Below are 23,191 nucleotides of genomic sequence, written 5' to 3' on the forward strand. Positions count from 1 at the left end.
TTAGCAAGGTATTGGGGATTATCTCACAGTGAGACTGTCACTACCTCACCACACAGTACCATCAGCAGGGTATTGGGAATATCACATAGTGAGACTGTCTCTACCTCACCACACAGTGACTATCAGCAGGGTATTGGGAATTTCACACAGTGAGACTGTCTCTACCTAACCACACAGTGACCATCAGCAGGGTATTGGGAATATCAAACAGTGAGACTGTCTCTACCTCACCACGCTGTGAACATCAGCAGAGTATTGGGGAATATCACACAGTGAGACTGCCTCTACCTCACCACACAGTGACCATCAGAAGGGTATTGGGAATATCACACAGTGAGACTGTCTCTGCCTCACCACACAGTGACCATCAGCAGGGTATTGGGGAATAGAACAGTGAGACTGTCACTACCTCACCACACAGTGACCATCAGCAGGGTATTGGGAATATCACACAGTGAGACTGTCTCTATCTCACCACACAGTGTCCATCAGCAGGGTATTGGGAATATCACAGTGAAACTGTCTGTTCCTCACCACACAGTGACCATCAGCAGCGTATTGGGGAATATCACACAGTAGGACTGTCTCCGCCTCACCACACAGTGTCCATCAGCAGGGTATTAGGAATATCACACAGTGAGAGTGTCTGCCTCACCACACAGTGACTATCAGCAGGGTATTGGGAATATCAAACAGTAAGACTGTCTCTACCTCACCACACAGTGACCAGCAGCAGTGTATTGGGAACATCACACAGTGAGACTGTCACTATCTCACCACACAGTGACCATCAGCAGGGTAGTGGGGAATATCACACAGTGAGACTATCTCTGCCTCACCACACAGTGACCATCAGCAGGGTATTGGGGAATACCACAGTGAGACTGTCTCTACCTCACCACACACTGACTATCAGCAGGGTATTGGGGAATAGCACAGTAAGACTGTCTCTACCTCACCACACAGTGACCATCAGCAGGGTATTGGGAATATCACATAGTGAGACTGTCTCTAACTCACCACACAGTGACCATCAGCAGGGTATTGGGAATATCACACAGTGAGACTGTCTCTACCTCACCACACAGTGACCATCAGCAGGGTATTGGGAATATCACACAGTGAGACTGTCTCTACCTCTCCACACAGTGACTATCAGCAGGGTATTTGGGAATATCACAAAGTGAGACTGTCTCTACCTCACCACACAGGGACCATCAGCAGGGTATTGGGAATGTCACACAGTGAGACTGTCAATACCGCACCACACAGGGACCATCAGCAGGGTATTGGGAATATCACACAGTGAGACTGTCTCTACCTCACCACACAGTGACCATCAGAAGGGTATTGGGAATATCACACAGTGAGACTGTATCTACCTCACCACACAGAGACCATCACCAGGGTATTGGGAATATCACACAGTGAGACTGTCTCTCCCTCACCACTCAGTGACTATCAGCAGGGTATTGGGAATATCACACAGTGAGACTGTCTCTGCCTCACCACACAGTGACCATCAGCAGGGTATTGGGGAATAGCACAGTGAGACTGTCACTACCTGACCACACAGTGACCATCAGCAGGGTATTGGGGAATAGGACAGTGAGACTGTCTCTATCTCACCACACAGTGTCCATCAGCAGGGTATTGAGAATATCACAGTGAAATTTTCTCTTCCTCACCACACAGTGACCATCAGCAGGGTATTGGGGAATATCACACACTGAGACTGTCCCTACCTCACCACACAGTAACCATCAGCAGGGTATTGGGGAATATCACACACTGAGACTGTCACTACCTCACCACACAGTGACCATCAGCAGGGTATTGGGAATATCACACAGTGAGACTGTCTCTGTCTCACCACACAGTGACCATTAGCAAGGTATTGGGGATTATCTCACAGTGAGACTGTCACTACCTCACCACACAGTACCATCAGCAGGGTATTGGGAATATCACACAGTGAGACTGTCTCTACCTCACCACACAGTGACTATCAGCAGGGTATTGGGAACATCACACAGTGAGACTGTCTCTACCTAACCACACAGTGACCATCAGCAGGGTATTGGGAATATCAAACAGTGAGACTGTCCCTGCCTCACCACACAGTGACCATCAGCAGGGTATTGGGGAATATCACACAGTGAGACTGTCTCGAACTCACCACACTGTGACCATCAGCAGGGTATTGGGGAATATCACACAGTGAGACTGCCTCTACCTCACCACACAGTGACCATCAGAAGGGTATTGGGAATATCACACAGTGAGACTGTATCTACCTCACCACACAGTGACCATCAGCAGGATATTGGGAATATCACACAGTGAGACTGTCACTCCCTCACCACACAGTGACTTTCAGCAGGGTATTGGGAAATATCACAGAGTGAGACTGTATCTGCCTCACCACACAGTGACCATCAGCAGGGTATTGGGGAATAGAACAGTGAGACTGTCACTACCTCACCACACAGTGACCATCAGCAGGGTATTGGGAATATCACACAGTGAGACTGTCTCTATCTCATCACACAGTGTCATCAGCAGGGTATTGGGAATATCACAGTGAAACTGTCTGTTCCTCACCACACAGTGACCATCAGCAGCGTATTGGGGAATATCACACAGTGAGACTGTCTCCGCCTCACCACACAGTGTCCATCAGCAGGGTATTGGGAATATCACACAGTGAGACTGTCTCTACCTTCCCTCACAGTGACCATCAGCAGGGTATTAGGAATATCACACAGTGAGAGTGTCTGCCTCACCACACAGTGACTATCAGCAGGGTATTGGGGAATAGCACAGTAAGACTGTCTCTACCTCACCACACAGTGACCAGCAGCAGTGTATTGGGAACATCACACAGTGAGACTGTCACTATCTCACCACACAGTGACCATCAGCAGGGTATTGGGGAATATCACACAGTGAGACTGTTTCTGCCTCACCACACAGTGACCATCAGCAGGGTATTGGGGAATAGCACAGTGAGACTGTCTCTACCTCACCACACAGTGACTATCAGCAGGGTATTGGGGTATAGCACAGTAAGACTGTCTCTACCTCACCACACAGTGACCATCAGCAGGGTATTGGGAATATCACACAGTGAGACTGTCTCTAACTCACCACACAGTGACCATCAGCAGGGTATTGGGAATATCACACAGTGAGACTGTCTCTACCTCACCACAAAGTGACCATCAGCAGGGGATTGGGAATATCACACAGTGAGACTGTCTCCGCCTCACCACACAGTGACCATCAGCAGGGTATTGGGGAATATCACACAGTGAGACTGTCTCCGTCTCACCACACAGTGACCATCAGCAGGGTATTGGGGAATATCAAACAGTGAGACTGTCTCTACCTCAGCACACTGTGACTATCAGCAGGGTATTGGGGAATATCACACACTGAGAGTGTCTCTATCTCACCACACAGTGACCATCAGCAGGGTATTGGGAATATCACACAGTGAGACTGTCTCTACCTCCCCACACAGTGACTATCAGCAGGGTATTTGGGAATATCACAAAGTGAGACTGTCTCTACCTCACCACACAGGGACCATCAGCAGGGTATTGGGAATATCACACAGTGAGACTGTCAATGCCGCACCACACAGGGACCACCAGCAGGGTATTGGGAATATCACACAGTGAGACTGTCTCTACCTCACCACACAGTGACCATCAGAAGGGTATTGGGAATATCACACAGTGAGACTGTATCTACCTCACCACACAGTGACCATCACCAGGGTATTGGGAATATCACACAGTGAGACTGTCTCTCCCTCACCACTCAGTGACTATCAGCAGGGTATTGGGAATATCACACAGTGAGACTGTCTCTGCCTCACCACACGATGACCATCAGAAGGGTATTGGGGAATAGCACAGTGAGACTGTCACTACCTGACCACACAGTGACCATCAGCAGGGTATTGGGGAATAGCACAGTGAGACTGTCTCTATCTCACCACACAGTGACCATCAGCAGGGTATTGGGAATATCACGGTGAAACTGTCTCTTCCTCACCACACAGTGACCATCAGCAGGGTATTGGGGAATATCACACAGTGAGACTGTCTCCGCCTCTCCACACAGTGACTATCAACAGGGTATTTGGAATATCACACAGTGAGAGTGTCTCTACCTCACCACACAGTGACTATCAGCAGGGTATTGGGAATATCACACGGTGAGACTGTCTCTACCTCACCACACAGTGACCAGCAGCAGTGTATTGGGAACATCACACAGTGAGACTGTCACTATCTCACCACACAGTGACCATCAGCAGGGTATTGGGAATATCACACAGTGAGAGTGTCTGCCTCACCACACAGAGAGTATCAGCAGGGTATTGGGAATATTACACAGTGAGACTGTCTACCTCACCACACAGTGACTATCAACAGGGTGTTGGGAATATCACACGGTGAGACTGTCTCTACCTCACCACACAGTGACCAGCAGCAGTGTATTGGGGAATATCACACAGTGAGACTGTCTCTGCCTCACCACACAGTGACCATCAGCAGGGTATTGGGGAATAGCACAGTGAGACTGTCTCTGCCTCACCACACAGTGACCATCAGCAGGGTATTGGGGAATAGCACAGTGAGACTGTCACTACCTGACCACACAGTGACCATCAGCAGGGTATTGGGGAATAGCACAGTGAGACTGTCTCTATCTCACCACACAGTGACCATCAGCAGGGTATTGGGAATATCACGGTGAAACTGTCTCTTCCTCACCACACAGTGACCATCATCAGGGTATTGGGGAATATCACACAGTGAGACTGTCTCCGCCTCTCCACACAGTGACTATCAACAGGGTATTTGGAATATCACACAGTGAGAGTGTCTCTACCTCACCACACAGTGACTATCAGCAGGGTATTGGGAATATCACACGGTGAGACTGTCTCTACCTCACCACACAGTGACCAGCAGCAGTGTATTGGGAACATCACACAATGAGACTGTCACTATCTCACCACACAGTGACCATCAGCAGGGTATTGGGAATATCACACAGTGAGAGTGTATGCCTCACCACACAGAGAGTATCAGCAGGGTATTGGGAATATTACACAGTGAGACAGTCTACCTCACCACACAGTGACTATCAACAGGGTATTGGGAATATCACACGGTGAGACTGTCTTTACCTCACCACACAGTGACCAGCAGCAGTGTATTGGGAACATCACACAGTGAGACTGTCACTATCTCACCACACAGTGACCATCAGCAGGGTATTGGGGAATATCACACAGTGAGACTGTCTCTGCCTCACCACACAGTGACCAGCAGCAGTGTATTGGGAACATCACACAGTGAGACTGTCTCTACCTCACCACACAGTGACCATCAGCAGTGTATTGGGAATATCACACAGTGAGACTGTCTCAACCTCACCACAAAGTGACCATCAGCAGGGTATTGGGAATATCACACAGTGAGACTGTCTCCGCCTCACCACACAGTGACCATCAGCAGGGTATTGGGGAATATCACACAGTGAGACTGTCTCCGCCTCACCACACAGTGACCATCAGCAGGTTATTGGGGAATATCACACGTTGAGACTGTCTCTACCTCAGCACACAGTGACTACCAGCAGGGTACTGGGGATATCACACAGTGAGAGTGTCTCTATCTCACCACACAGTGACCATCAGCAGGGTATTGGGAATATCACACAGTGAGACTGTTTCTACCTCCCCTCACAGTGACTATCAGCAGGGTATTTGGGAATATAACCAAGCGAGACTGTCTCTACCTCACCACACAGGGACCATCAGCAGGGTATTGGGAATATCACACAGTGAGACTGTCAATACCGCACCACACAGGGACCATCAGCAGGGTATTGGGAATATCACACAGTGAGACTGTCTCTAACTCACCACACAGTGACCATCAGAACAGTATTGGGAATATCACACAGTGAGACAGTATCTACCTCACCACACAGTGACCATCAGCAGGGTATTGGGAAATATCACACAGTGAGACTGTCTCTACCTCACCACACAGTGACTATCACCAGGGTATTGGGAATATCACACAGTGAGACTGTCTCTCCCTCATCACTCAGTGACTATCAGCAGGGTATTGGGAATATCACACAGTGAGACTGTCTCTGCCTCACCACACAGTGACCATCAGCAGGGTATTGGGGAATATCACACTGTGAGACTGTCTCTACCTCACCACACAGTGACCATCAGCAGGGTATTGGGAATATCACACAATGAGACTGTCACTGCCTCAACACACAGTGACTATCCGCAGGGTATTGGGAATATCACACAGTGAGACTGTATCTACTTCACCACACAGTGACTATCAGCAGTGTATTGGGAATGTCACAAAGAGAGACTGTCTCTACCTTGCCACACAGGGACCATCAGCAGGGTATTGGGGAATATCACACACTGAGACTGTCCCTACCTCACCACACAGTAACCATCAGCAGGGTATTGGGGAATTTCACGCAGTGAGACTGTCTCCACCTCACCACACAGTGACCATCAGCAGGGTATTGGGGAATATCACACACTGAGACTGTCCCTACCTCACCACACAGTAACCATCAGCAGGGTCTTGGGGAATATCACGCAGTGAGACTGTCACTACCTCACCACACAGTGACCATCAGCAGGGTATTCGGGAATATCACACAGTGAGACTGTCTCTGTCTCACCACACAGTGACCATTAGCAAGGTATTGGGGATTATCTCACAATGAGACTGTCACTACCTCACCACACAGTACCATCAGCAGGGTATTGGCAATATCACATAGTGAGACTGTCTCTACCTCACCACACAGTGACTATCAGCAGGGTATTGGGAATTTCACACAGTGAGACTGTCTCTACCTAACCACACAGTGACCATCAGCAGGGTATTGGGAATATCAAACAGTGAGACTGTCTCTACCTCACCACACTGTGAACATCAGCAGGGTATTGGGGAATATCACACAGTGAGACTGCCTCTACCTCACCACACAGTGACCATCAGAAGGGTATTGGGAATATCACACAGTGAGACTGTCTCTGCCTCACCACACAGTGACCATCAGCAGGGTATTGGGGAATAGAACAGTGAGACTGTCACTACCTCACCACACAGTGACCATCAGCAGGGTATTGGGAATATCACACAGTGAGACTGTCTCTATCTCACCACACAGTGTCCATCAGCAGGGTATTGGGAATATCACAGTGAAACTGTCTGTTCCTCACCACACAGTGACCAGTAGCAGTGTATTGGGAACATCACACAGTGAGACTGTCACTATCTCACCACACAGTGACCATCAGCAGGGTAGTGGGGAATATCACACAGTGAGACTATCTCTGCCTCACCACACAGTGACCATCAGCAGGGTATTGGGGAATAGCACAGTGAGACTGTCTCTACCTCACCACACACTGACTATCAGCAGGGTATTGGGGAATAGCACAGTAAGACTGTCTCTACCTCACCACACAGTGACCATCAGCAGGGTATTGGGAATATCACATAGTGAGACTGTCTCTAACTCACCACACAGTGACCATCAGCAGGGTATTGGGAATATCACACAGTGTGACTGTCTCTACCTCACCACACAGTGACCATCAGCAGGGTATTGGGAATATCACACAGTGAGACTGTCTCTACCTCTCCACACAGTGACCATCAGCAGGGTATTTGGGAATATCACAAAGCGAGACTGTCTCTACCTCACCACACAGGGACCATCAGCAGGGTATTGGGAATGTCACACAGTGAGACTGTCAATACCGCACCACACAGGGACCATCAGCAGGGTATTGGGAATATCACACAGTGAGAATGTCTCTACCTCACCACACAGTGACCATCAGAAGGGTATTGGGAATATCACACAGTGAGACTGTATCTACCTCACCACACAGAGACCATCACAAGGGTATTGGGAATATCACACAGTGAGACTGTCTCTCCCTCACCACTCAGTGACTATCAGCAGGGTATTGGGAATATCACACAGTGAGACTGTCTCTGCCTCACCACACAGTGACCATCAGCAGGGTATTGGGGAATAGCACAGTGAGACTGTCACTACCTGACCACACAGTGACCATCAGCAGGGTATTGGGGAATAGCACAGTGAGACTGTCTCTATCTCACCACACAGTGTCCATCAGCAGGGTATTGGGAATATCACGGTGAAATTATCTCTTCCTCACCACACAGTGACCATCAGCAGGGTATTGGGGAATATCACACAGTGAGACTGTCTCTGCCTCACCACACAGTGACCATCAGCAGGGTATTGGGGAATATCACACAGTGAGACTGTCTCTACCTCACCACACAGTGACCATCAGCAGGGTATTGGGAATATCACACAATGAGACTGTCACTGCCTCACCACACAGTGACTATCAGCAGGGTATTGGGAATAACACACAGTGAGACTGTATCTACTTCACCACACAGTGACTATCAGCAGTGTATTGGGAATGTCACACAGTGAGACTGTCTCTACCTTACCACACAGGGACCATCAGCAGCGTATTGGGAATATCACACAGTGAGACTGTCTCCACCTCACCACGCAGTGACCATCAGCAGGGTATTGGGGAATATCACACAGTGAGACTGTCTCTACCTCACCACACAGTGACCAGCAGCAGTGTATTGGGAACATCACACAGTGAGACTGTCACTATCTCACCACACAGTGACCATCAGCAGGGTATTGGGGAATATCAAACAGTGAGACTGTCTCTGCCTCATCACACAGTGACCATCAGCAGGGTATTGGGGAATAGCACAGTGTGACTGTCTCTACCTCACCACACAGTGACTATCAGCAGGGTATTGGGGAATAGCACAGTAAGACTGTCTCTACCTCACCACACAGTGACCATCAGCAGGGTATTGGGAATATCACACAGTGAGACTGTCTCTAACTCACCACACAGTGACCATCAGCAGGGTATTGGGAATATCACACAGTGAGACTGTCTCTACCTCACCACAAAGTGACCATCAGCAGGGTATTGGGAATATCACACAGTGAGACTGTCTCCGCATCACCACACAGTGACCATCAGCAGGGTATTGGGGAATATCACACAGTGAGACTGTCTCCGTCTCACCACACAGTGACCATCAGCAGGGTATTGGGGAATATCAAACAGTGAGACTGTCTCTACCTCATCACACAGTGACTATCAGCAGGGTATTGGGGAATATCACACACTGAGAGTGACACTATCTCACCACACAGTGACCATCAGCAGGGTATTGGGAATATCTCACAGTGAGACTGTCTCTACCTCCCCACACAGTGACTATCAGCAGGGTATTTGGGAATATCACAAAGCGAGACTGTCTCTACCTCACCACACAAGGACCATCACCAGGGTATTGGGAATATCACACAGTGAGACTGTCTCTCCCTCACCACTCAGTGACCATCAGCAGGGTATTGGGAATATCACACAGTGAGACTGTCAATACCGCACCACACAGGGACCATAAGTAGGGTATTGGGAATATCACACAGTGAGACTGTCTCTACCTCACCACACAGTGACCATCAGAAGGGTATTGGGAATATCACACAGTGAGACTGTATCTACCTCACCACACAGTGACCATCACCAGGGTATTGGGAATATCACACAGTGAGACTGTATCTCCCTCACCACTCAGTGACTATCAGCAGGGTATTGGGAATATCACACAGTGAGACTGTCTCTGCCTCACCACACAGTGACCATCAGCAGGGTATTGGGCAATAGCACAGTGAGACTGTCACTACCTGACCACACAGTGACCATCAGCAGGGTATTGGGGAATAGCACAGTGAGACTGTCTCAATCTCACCACACAGTGAACATCAGCAGGGTATTGGGAATATCACGGTGAAACTGTCTCTTCCTCACCACACAGTGACCATCAGCAGGGTATTGGGGAATACCACACAGTGAGACTGTCTCCGCCTCACCACACAGTGACTATCAGCAGGGTATTGGGAATATCACACAGTGAGACTGCCTCTGCCTCACCACACAGTGACTATCAACAGGGTATTGGGAATATCACACGGTGAGACTGTCTCTACCTCACCACACAGTGACCAGCAGCAGTGTATTGGGAACATCACACAGTGAGACTGTCACTATCTCACCACACAGTGACCATCAGCAGGGTATTGGGAATATCACACAGTGAGAGTGTATGCCTCACCACACAGAGAGTATCAGCAGGGTATTGGGAATATTACACAGTGAGACTGTCTACCTCACCACACAGTGACTATCAACAGGGTATTGGGAATATCACACGGTGAGACTGTCTTTACCTCACCACACAGTGACCAGCAGCAGTGTATTGGGAACATCACACAGTGAGACTGTCACTATCTCACCACACAGTGACCATCAGCAGGGTATTGGGGAATATCACACAGTGAGACTGTCTCTGCCTCACCACACAGTGACCAGCAGCAGTGTATTGGGAACATCACACAGTGAGACTGTCTCTACCTCACCACACAGTGACCATCAGCAGGGTATTGGGAATATCACACAGTGAGACTGTCTCAACCTCACCACAAAGTGACCATCAGCAGGGTATTGGGAATATCACACAGTGAGACTGTCTCCGCCTCACCACACAGTGACCATCAGCAGGGTATTGGGGAATATCACACAGTGAGACTGTCTCCGCCTCACCACACAGTGACCATCAGCAGGTTATTGGGGAATATCACACGTTGAGACTGTCTCTACCTCAGCACACAGTAACTACCAGCAGGGTACTGGGGAATATCACACAGTGAGAGTGTCTCTATCTCACCACACAGTGACCATCAGCAGGGTATTGGGAATATCACACAGTGAGACTGTTTCTACCTCCCCTCACAGTGACTATCAGCAGGGTATTTGGGAATATAACCAAGCGAGACTGTCTCTACCTCACCACACAGGGACCATCAGCAGGGTATTGGGAATATCACACAGTGAGACTGTCAATACCGCACCACACAGGGACCATCAGCAGGGTATTGGGAATATCACACAGTGAGACTGTCTCTAACTCACCACACAGTGACCATCAGAACAGTATTGGGAATATCACACAGTGAGACTGTATCTACCTCACCACACAGTGACCATCAGCAGGGTATTGGGAAATATCACGCAGTGAGACTGTCTCCACCTCACCACACAGTGACCATCAGCAGGGTATTGGGGAATATCACACATTGAGACTGTCCCTACCTCACCACACAGTAACCATCAGCAGGGTCTTGGGGAATATCACGCAGTGAGACTGTCACTACCTCACCACACAGTGACCATCAGCAGGGTATTGGGAATATCACACAGTGAGACTGTCTCTGTCTCACCACACAGTGACCATTAGCAAGGTATTGGGGATTATCTCACAGTGAGACTGTCACTACCTCACCACACAGTACCATCAGCAGGGTATTGGGAATATCACACAGTGAGACTGTCTCTACCTCACCACACAGTGACTATCAGCAGGGTATTGGGAATTTCACACAGTGAGACTGTCTCTACCTAACCACACAGTGACCATCAGCAGGGTATTGGGAATATCAAACAGTGAGACTGTCCCTGCCTCACCACACAGTCACCATCAGCAGGGTATTGGGGAATAGAACAGTGAGACTGTCACTACCTCACCACACAGTGACCATCAGCAGGGTAATGGGAATATCACACAGTGAGACTGTCTCTATCTCATCACACAGTGTCATCAGCAGGGTATTGGGAATATCACAGTGAAACTGTCTGTTCCTCACCACACAGTGACCATCAGCAGCGTATTGGGGAATATCACACAGTGAGACTGTCTCCGCCTCACCACACAGTGTCCATCAGCAGGGTATTGGGAATATCACACAGCGAGACTGTCTCTACCTTCCCTCACAGTGACCATCAGCAGGGTATTAGGAATAGCACACAGTGAGAGTGTCTGCCTCACCACACAGTGACTATCAGCAGGGTATTGGGGAATAGCACAGTAAGTCTGTCTCTACCTCACCACACAGTGACCAGCAGCAGTGTATTGGGAACATCACACAGTGAGACTGTCACTATCTCACCACACAGTGACCATCAGCAGGGTATTGGGGAATATCACACAGTGAGACTGTTTCTGCCTCACCACACAGTGACCATCAGCAGGGTATTGGGGAATACCACAGTGAGACTGTTTCTACCTCACCACACAGTGACTATCAGCAGGGTATTGGGGTATAGCACAGTAAGACTGTCTCTACCTCACCACACAGTGACCATCAGCAGGGTATTGGGAAATAGCACAGTGAGACTGTCTCTATCTCACCACACAGTGTCCATCAGCAGGGTATTGGGAATATCACGGTGAAATTATCTCTTCCTCACCACACAGTGACCATCAGCAGGGTATTGGGGAATATCACACAGTGAGACTGTCTCTGCCTCACCACACAGTGACCATCAGCAGGGTATTGGGGAATATCACACAGTGAGACTGTCTCTACCTCACCACACAGTGACCATCAGCAGGGTATTGGGAATATCACACAATGAGACTGTCACTGCCTCACCACACAGTGACTATCAGCAGGGTATTGGGAATAACACACAGTGAGACTGTATCTACTTCACCACACAGTGACTATCAGCAGTGTATTGGGAATGTCACACAGTGAGACTGTCTCTACCTTACCACACAGGGACCATCAGCAGCGTACTGGGAATATCACACAGTGAGACTGTCTCCACCTCACCACACAGTGACCATCAGCAGGGTATTGGGGAATATCACACACTGAGACTGTCCCTACCTCACCACACAGTAACCATCAGCAGGGTCTTGGGGAATATCACGCAGTGAGACTGTCTCCACCTCACCACACAGTGACCATCAGCAGGGTATTGGGGAATATCACACAATGAGACTGTCCCTACCTCACCACACAGTAACCATCAGCAGGGTATTGGGGAATATCACGCAGTGAGACTGTCACTACCTCACCACACAGTGACCATCAGCAGGGTATTGGGAATATCACACAGTGAGACTGTCTCTGTCTCAGCACACAGTGACCATTAGCAAGGTATTGGGGATTATCTCACAGTGAGACTGTCACTACCTCACCACACAGTACCATCACCAGGGTATTGGGAATATCACACAGTGAGACTGTCTCTACCTCACCACACAGTGACTATCAGCAGGGTATTGGGAATTTCACACAGTGAGACTGTCTCTACCTAACCACACAGTGACCATCAGCAGGGTATTGGGAATATCAAACAGTGAGACTGTCCCTGCCTCACCACACAGTCACCATCAGCAGGGTATTGGGGAATAGCACTCAGTGAGACTGTCTCTACCTCACCACACTGTGACCATCAGCAGGGTATTGGGAATATCACACAGTGAGACTGTCTCACCCTCACCACTCAGTGACTATCAGCAGGGTATTGGGAACATCACACAGTGAGACTGTCTCTACCTAACCACACAGTGACCATCAGCAGGGTATTGGGAATATCAAAGAGTGAGACTGTCCCTGCCTCACCACACAGTGACCATCAGCAGGGTATTGGGGAATATCACACAGTGAGACTGTCTCGACCTCACCACACTGTGACCATCAGCAGGGTATTGGGGAATATCGCACAGTGAGACTGCCTCTACCTCACCACACAGTGACCATCAGAAGGGTATTGGGAATATCACACAGTGAGACTGTATCTACCTCACCACACAGTGACCATCAGCAGGATATTGGGAATATCACACAGTGAGACTGTCACTCCCTCACCACACAGTGACTTTCAGCAGGGTATTGGGAATATCACAGAGTGAGACTGTATCTGCCTCACCACACAGTGACCATCAGCAGGGTATTGGGGAATAGAACAGTGAGACTGTCACTACCTCACCACACAGTGACCATCAGCAGGGTATTGGGAATATCACACAGTGAGACTGTCTCTATCTCATCACACAGTGTCATCAGCAGGGTATTGGGAATATCACAGTGAAACTGTCTGTTCCTCACCACACAGTGACCATCAGCAGCGTATTGGGGAATATCACACAGTGAGACTGTCTCCGCCTCACCACACAGTGTCCATCAGCAGGGTATTGGGAATATCAAACAGTGAGACTGTCTCTACCTTCCCTCACAGTGACCATCAGCAGGGCATTAGGAATATCACACAGTGAGAGTGTCTGCCTCACCACACAGTGACTATCAGCAGGGTATTGGGGAATAGCACAGTAAGTCTGTCTCTACCTCACCACACAGTGACCAGCAGCAGTGTATTGGGAACATCACACAGTGAGACTGTCACTATCTCACCACACAGTGACCATCAGCAGGGTATTGGGGAATATCACACAGTGAGACTGTTTCTGCCTCACCACACAGTGACCATCAGCAGGGTATTGGGGAATACCACAGTGAGACTGTCTCTACCTCACCACACAGTGACTATCAGCAGGGTATTGGGGTATAGCACAGTAAGACTGTCTCTACCTCACCACACAGTGGCCATCAGCAGGGTATTGGGAATATCACACAGTGAGACTGTCTCTAACTCACCACACAGTGACCATCAGCAGGGTATTGGGAATATCACACAGTGAGACTGTCTCTACCTCACCACAAAGTGACCATCAGCAGTGGATTGGGAATATCACACAGTGAGACTGTCTCCGGCTCACCACACAGTGACCATCTGCAGGGTATTGGGGAATATCACACAGTGAGACTGTCTCCGTCTCACCACACAGTGACCATCAGCAGGGTATTGGGGAATATCAAACAGTGAGACTGTCTCTACCTCAGCACACTGTGACTATCAGCAGGGTATTGGGGAATATCACACACTGAGAGTGTCTCTATCTCACCACACAGTGACCATCAGCAGGGTATTGGGAATATCACACAGTGAGACTGTCTCTACCTCCCCACACAGTGACTATCAGCAGGGTATTTGGGAATATCACAAAGTGAGACTGTCTCTACCTCACCACACAGGGACCATCAGCAGGGTATTGGGAATATCACACAGTGAGACTGTCAATACCGCACCACACAGGGACCACCAGCAGGGTATTGGGAATATCACACAGTGAGACTGTCTCTACCTCACCACACAGTGACCATCAGAAGGGTATTGGGAATATCACACAGTGAGACTGTCTCCGCCTCTCCACACAGTGACTATCAACAGGGTATTTGGAATATCACACAGTGAGAGTGTCTCTACCTCACCACACAGTGACTATCAGCAGGGTATTGGGAATATCACACGGTGAGACTGTCTCTACCTCACCACACAGTGACCAGCAGCAGTGTTTTGGGAACATCACACAGTGAGACTGTCACTATCTCACCACACAGTGACCATCAGCAGGGTATTGGGAATATCACACAGTGAGAGTGTCTGCCTCACCACACAGAGAGTATCAGCAGGGTATTGGGAATATTACACAGTGAGACTGTCTACCTCACCACACAGTGACTATCAACAGGGTGTTGGGAATATCACACGGTGAGACTGTCTCTACCTCACCACACAGTGACCAGCAGCAGTGTATTGGGAACATCACACAGTGAGACTGTCAATACCGCACCACACAGTGACCATCAGCAGGGTATTGGGGAATATCACACAGTGAGACTGTCTCTGCCTCACCACACAGTGACCATCAGCAGGGTATTGGGGAATAGCACAGTGAGACTGTCTCTGCCTCACCACACAGTGACCATCAGAAGGGTATTGGGGAATAGCACAGTGAGACTGTCACTACCTGACCACACAGTGACCATCAGCAGGGTATTGGGGAATAGCACAGTGAGACTGTCTCTATCTCACCACACAGTGACCATCAGCAGGGTATTGGGAATATCACGGTGAAACTGTCTGTTCCTCACCACACAGTGACCATCAGCAGGGTATTGGGGAATATCACACAGTGAGACTGTCTCCGCCTCTCCACACAGTGACTATCAACAGGGTATTTGGAATATCACACAGTGAGAGTGTCTCTACCTCACCACACAGTGACTATCAGCAGGGTATTGGGAATATCACACGGTGAGACTGTCTCTACCTCACCACACAGTGACCAGCAGCAGTGTATTGGGAACATCACACAGTGAGACTGTCACTATCTCACCACACAGTGACCATCAGCAGGGTATTGGGAATATCACACAGTGAGAGTGTCTGCCTCACCACACAGAGAGTATCAGCAGGGTATTGGGAATATTACACAGTGAGACTGTCTACCTCACCACACAGTGACTATCAACAGGGTGTTGGGAATATCACACGGTGAGACTGTCTCTACCTCACCACACAGTGACCATCAGCAGGGTATTGGGAATATCACACAGTGAGACTGTCTCTACCTCACCACAAAGTGACCATCAGCAGGGTATTGGGAATATCACACAGTGAGACTGTCTCCGCCTCACCACACAGTGACCATCAGCAGGGTATTGGGGAATATCACACAGTGAGACTGTCTCCGCCTCACCACACAGTGACCATCAGCAGGGTATTGGGAATATCACACGTTGAGACTTTCTCTACCTCCCCTCACAGTGACTATCAGCAGGGTATTTGGGAATATCACAAAGCGAGACTGTCTCTAATTCACCACACAGGGACCATCAGCAGGGTATTGGGAATATCACACAGTGAGACTGTCAATACCGCACCACACAGGGACCATCAGAAGGGTATTGGGAATATCACACAGTGAGACTGTCTCTGCCTCACCACACAGTGACCATCAGCAGGATATTGGGGAATATCACACTGTGAGACTGTCTCTACCTCACCACACAGTGACCATCAGCAGGGTATTGGGAATATTACACAATGAGACTGTCACTGCCTCACCACACAGTGACTATCAGCAGGGTATTGGGAATAACACACAGTGAGACTGTATCTACTTCACCACACAGTGACTATCAGCAGTGTATTGGGAATGTCACACAGTGAGACTGTCTCTACCTTACCACACAGGGACCATCAGCAGCGTATTGGGAATATCACACAGTGAGACGGTCAATACCGCACCACACAGAGACCTTCAGCAGGGTATTGGGAATATCACACAGTGAGACTGTCTCGACCTCACCACACAGTGACCATCAGAAGGGTATTGGGAATATCACACAGTGTGACTGTATCTACCTCACCACACAGTGACCATCAGCAGGGCATTGGGGAATAGCACAGTGAGACTGTCACTACCTGACCACACAGTGACCATCAGCAGGGTATTGGGGAATAGCACAGTGAGACTGTCTCAATCTCACCACACAGTGATCATCAGCAGGGTATTGGGAATATCACGGTGAAACTGTCTCTTCCTCACCACACAGTGACCATCAGCAGGGTATTACGGAATATCACACAGTGAGACTGCCTCCGCCTCACCACACAGTGACTATCAGCAGGGTTTTGGGAATATAACACAGTGAGACTGTCTCTGCCTCACCACACAGTGACTATCAACAGGGTATTGGGAATATCACACAGTGAGACTGTCTCTACGTCACCACACAGTGACTATCAACAGGGTATTGGGAATATCACAAAGTGAGGCTGTCTCTACCTCACCACACAGTGACCAGCAGCAGTGTATTGGGAACATCACACAATGAGAGTGTCTGCCTCACCACACAGAGAGTATTAGCAGGGCATTGGGAATATTACACAGTGAGACTGTCTACCTCACCACACAGTGACTATCAACAGGGTATTGGGGAATATCACACAGTGAGAGTGTCTCAATCTCACCACACAGTGACCATCAGCAGGGTATTGGGAATATCACACAGTGAGACTGTCTCCGCCTCACCACACAGTGACCATCAGCAGGGTATTGGGGAATATCACACGTTGAGACTGTCTCTACCTCAGCACACAGTGACTACCAGCAGGGTATTGGGGAATATCACAAAGTGAGAGTGTCTCTATCTCACCACACAGTGACCATCAGCAGGGTATTGGGAATATCACACAGTGAGACTGTTTCTACCTCCCCTCACAGTGATTATCAGCAGGGTATTTGGGAATATCACAAAGCGAGACTGTCTCTACCTCACCACACAGGGACCATCAGCAGGGTATTGGGAATATCACACAGTGAGACTGTCAATACCGCACAACACAGGGACCATCAGCAGGGTATTGCGAATATCACACAGTGAGACTGTCTCTACCTCACCACACAGTGACCATCAGAACGGTATTGGGAATATCACACAGTGAGACTGTATCTACCTCACCACACAGTGACCATCAGCAGGGTATTGGGAAATATCACACAGTGAGACTGTCTCTACCTCACCACAGAGTGACTATGAGCAAGGTATTGGGAATATCACACAGTGAGACTGTCTCTCCCTCACCACTCAGTGAACATCAGCAGGGTGTTGGGAATATCAAACAGTGAGACTGTCCCTGCCTCACCACACAGTCACCATCAGCAGGGTATTGGGGAATAGCACACAGTGAGACTGTCTCTACCTCACCACACTGTGACCATCAGCAGGGTATTGAGGAATATCGCACAGTGAGACTGCCTCTACCTCACCACACAGTGACCATCAGAAGGGTATTGGGTATATCACACAGTGAGACTGTATCTACATCACCACACAGTGACTATCAGCAGGGTATTGGGGAAAATCACACACTGAGAGTGTCTCTATCTCACCACACAGTGACCATCAGCAGGGTATTGGGAAATATCACACAGTGAGACTGTCTCTCCCTCACCACTCAGTGACTATCAGCAGGGTATTGGGAACATCACACAGTGAGACTGTCTCTACCTAACCACACAGTGACCATCAGCAGGGTATTGGGGAATATCACACAGTGAGACTGTCTCGACCTCACCACACTGTGACCATCAGCAGGGTATTGGGGAATATCACACAGTGAGACTGCCTCTACCTCACCACACAGTGACCATCAGAAGGGTATTGGGAATATCACACAGTGAGACTGTATCTACCTCACCACACAGTGACCATCAGCAGGATATTGGGAATATCACACAGTGAGACTGTCACTCCCTCACCACACAGTGACTTTCAGCAGGGTATTGGGAATATCACAGAGTGAGACTGTATCTGCCTCACCACACAGTGACCATCAGCAGGGTATTGGGGAATAGAACAGTGAGACTGTCACGACCTCACCACACAGTGACCATCAGCAGGGTATTGGGAATATCACACAGTGAGACTGTCTCTATATCATCACACAGTGTCATCAGCAGGGTATTGGGAATATCACAGTGAAACTGTCTGTTCCTCACCACACAGTGACCATCAGCAGCGTATTGGGGAATATCACACAGTGAGACTGTCTCCGCCTCACCACACAGTGTCCATCAGCAGGCTATTGGGAATATCACACAGTGAGACTGTCTCTACCTTCCCTCACAGTGACCATCAGCAGGGTATTAGGAATATCACACAGTGAGAGTGTCTGCCTCACCACACAGTGACTATCAGCAGGGTATTGGGGAATAGCACAGTAAGACTGTCTCTACCTCACCACACAGTGACCAGCAGCAGTGTATTGGGAACATCACACAGTGAGACTGTCACTATCTCACCACACAGTGACCATCTGCAGGGTATTGGGGAATATCACACAGTGAGACTGTTTCTGCCTCACCACACAGTGACCATCAGCAGGGTATTGGGGACTACCACAGTGAGACTGTCTCGACCTCACCACACAGTGACTGTCAGCAGGGTATTGGGGTATAGCACAGTAAGACTGTCTCTACCTCACCACACAGTGACCATCAGCAGGGTATTGGGAATATCACACAGTGAGACTGTCTCTAACTCACCACACAGCGACCATCAGCAGGGTATTGGGAATATCACACAGTGAGACTGTCTCTACCTCACCACAAAGTGACCATCAGCAGGGGATTGGGAATATCACACAGTGAGACTGTCTCCGCCTCACCACACAGTGACCATCAGCAGGGTATTGGGGAATATCACACAGTGAGACTGTCTCCGTCTCACCACACAGTGACCATCAGCAGGGTATTGGGGAATATCAAACAGTGAGACTGTCTCTACCTCAGCACACTGTGACTATCAGCAGGGTATTGGGGAATATCACACACTGAGAGTGTCTCTATCTCACCACACAGTGACCATCAGCAGGGTATTGGGAATATCACACAGTGAGACTGTCAATACCGCACCACACAGGGACCACCAGCAGGGTATAGGGAATATCACACAGTGAGACTGTCTCTACCTCACCACACAGTGACCATCAGAAGGGTATTCGGAATATCACACAGTGAGACTGTATCTACCTCACCACACAGTGACCATCACCAGGGTATTGGGAATATCACACAGTGAGACTGTCTCTCCATCACCACTCAGTGACTATCAGCAGGGTATTGGGAATATCACACAGTGAGACTGTCTCTGCCTCACCACACGATGACCATCAGCAGGGTATTGGGGAATAGCACAGTGAGACTGTCACTACCTGACCACACAGTGACCATCAGCAGGGTATTGGGGAATAGCACAGTGAGACTGTCTCTATCTCACCACACAGTGACCATCAGCAGGGTATTGGGAATATCACGGTGAAACTGTCTCTTCCTCACCACACAGTGACCATCAGCAGGGTATTGGGGAATATCACACAGTGAGACTGTCTCCGCCTCTCCACACAGTGACTATCAACAGGGTATTTGGAATATCACACAGTGAGAGTGTCTCTACCTCACCACACAGTGACTATCAGCAGGGTATTGGGAATATCACACGGTGAGACTGTCTCTACCTCACCACACAGTGACCAGCAGCAGTGTTTTGGGAACATCACACAGTGAGACTGTCACTATCTCACCACACAGTGACCATCAGCAGGGTATTGGGAATATCACACAGTGAGAGTGTCTGCCTCACCACACAGAGAGTATCAGCAGGGTATTGGGAATATTACACAGTGAGACTGTCTACCTCACCACACAGTGACTATCAACAGGGTGTTGGGAATATCACACGGTGAGACTGTCAATACCGCACCACACAGTGACCATCAGCAGGGTATTGGGGAATATCACACAGTGAGACTGTCTCTGCCTCACCACACAGTGACCATCAGCAGGGTATTGGGGAATAGCACAGTGAGACTGTCTCTGCCTCACCACACAGTGACCATCAGAAGGGTATTGGGGAATAGCACAGTGAGACTGTCACTACCTGACCACACAGTGACCATCAGCAGGGTATTGGGGAATAGCACAGTGAGACTGTCTCTATCTCACCACACAGTGACCATCAGCAGGGTATTGGGAATATCACGGTGAAACTGTCTCTACCTCACCACACAGTGACCATCAGCAGGGTATTGGGGAATATCACACAGTGAGACTGTCTCCGCCTCTCCACACAGTGACTATCAACAGGGTATTTGGAATATCACACAGAAAGAGTGTCTCTACCTCACCACACAGTGACTATCAGCAGGGTATTGGGAATATCACACGGTGAGACTGTCTCTACCTCACCACACAGTGACCAGCAGCAGTGTATTGGGAACATCACACAGTGAGACTGTCACTATCTCACCACACAGTGACCATCAGCAGGGTATTGGGAATATCACACAGTGAGAGTGTCTGCCTCACCACACAGAGAGTATCAGCAGGGTATTGGGAATATTACACAGTGAGACTGTCTACCTCACCACACAGTGACTATCAACAGGGTGTTGGGAATATCACACGGTGAGACTGTCTCTACCTCACCACACAGTGACCAGCAGCAGTGTATTGGGAACATCACACAGTGAGACTGTCAATACCGCACCACACAGTGACCATCAGCAGGGTATTGGGGAATATCACACAGTGAGACTGTCTCTGCCTCACCACACAGTGACCATCAGCAGGGTATTGGGGAATAGCACAGTGAGACTGTCTCTACCTCACCACACAGTGACCATCAGCAGGGTATTGGGAATATCACACAGTGAGACTGTCTCTACCTCACCACAAAGTGACCATCAGCAGGGTATTGGGAATATCACACAGTGAGACTGTCTCCGCCTCACCACACAGTGACTATCAGCAGGGTATTGGGGAATATCACACAGTGAGACTGTCTCCGCCTCACCACACAGTGACCATCAGCAGGGTATTGGGAATATCACACGTTGAGACTTTCTCTACCTCCCCTCACAGTGACTATCAGCAGGGTATTTGGGAATATCACAAAGCGAGACTGTCTCTACCTCACCACACAGGGACCATCAGCAGGGTATGGGGAATATCACGCAGTGAGACTGTCAATACCGCACCACACAGGGACCATCAGCAGGGTATTGGGAATATCACACAGTGAGACTGTCTCTGCCTCACCACACAGTGACCATCCGCAGGGTATTGGGGAATATCACACTGTCAGACTGTCTCTACCTCACCACACAGTGACCGTCAGCAGGGTATTGGGAATATCACACAATGAGACTGTCACTGCCTCACCACACAGTGACTATCAGCAGGGTATTGGGAATAACACACAGTGAGACTGTATCTACTTCACCACACATTGACTATCAGCAGTGTACTGGGAATGTCACACAGTGAGACTGTCTCTACCTTACCACACAGGGACAATCAGCAGCGTATTGGGAATATCACACAGTGAGACTGTCAATACCGCACCACACAGAGACCATCAGCAGGGTATTGGGAATATCACACAGTGAGACTGTCTCTCCCTCACCACACAGTGACCATCAGCAGGGCATTGGGGAATAGCACAGTGAGACTGTCACTACCTGACCACACAGTGACCATCAGCAGGGTATTGGGGAATAGCACAGTGAGACTGTCTCAATCTCACCACACAGTGACCATCAGCAGGGTATTGGGAATATCACGGTGAAACTGTCTCTTCCTCACCACACAGTGACCATAAGCAGGGTATTGCGGAATATCACACAGTGAGACTGTCTCCGCCTCACCACACAGTGACTAACAGCAGGGTTTTGGGAATATCACACAGTGAGACTGTCTCTGCC

The 23,191-nt window shown here is 49.2% G+C and overlaps 1 protein-coding gene across 1 annotated transcript in view; it reads right to left on the minus strand.

Moving 5' to 3' along the window:
* LOC144674181 (uncharacterized) overlaps nt 1-23,191 on the minus strand; it is a 211,437-nt gene that overhangs the window by 170,367 nt on the left and 17,879 nt on the right. The window lies entirely within an intron of this gene.

This window comes from Cetorhinus maximus, unplaced genomic scaffold (genome assembly GCF_964194155.1).
Source record: "Cetorhinus maximus unplaced genomic scaffold, sCetMax3.hap1.1 HAP1_SCAFFOLD_582, whole genome shotgun sequence".
Taxonomy (NCBI): Eukaryota; Metazoa; Chordata; class Chondrichthyes; order Lamniformes; family Cetorhinidae; genus Cetorhinus; species Cetorhinus maximus.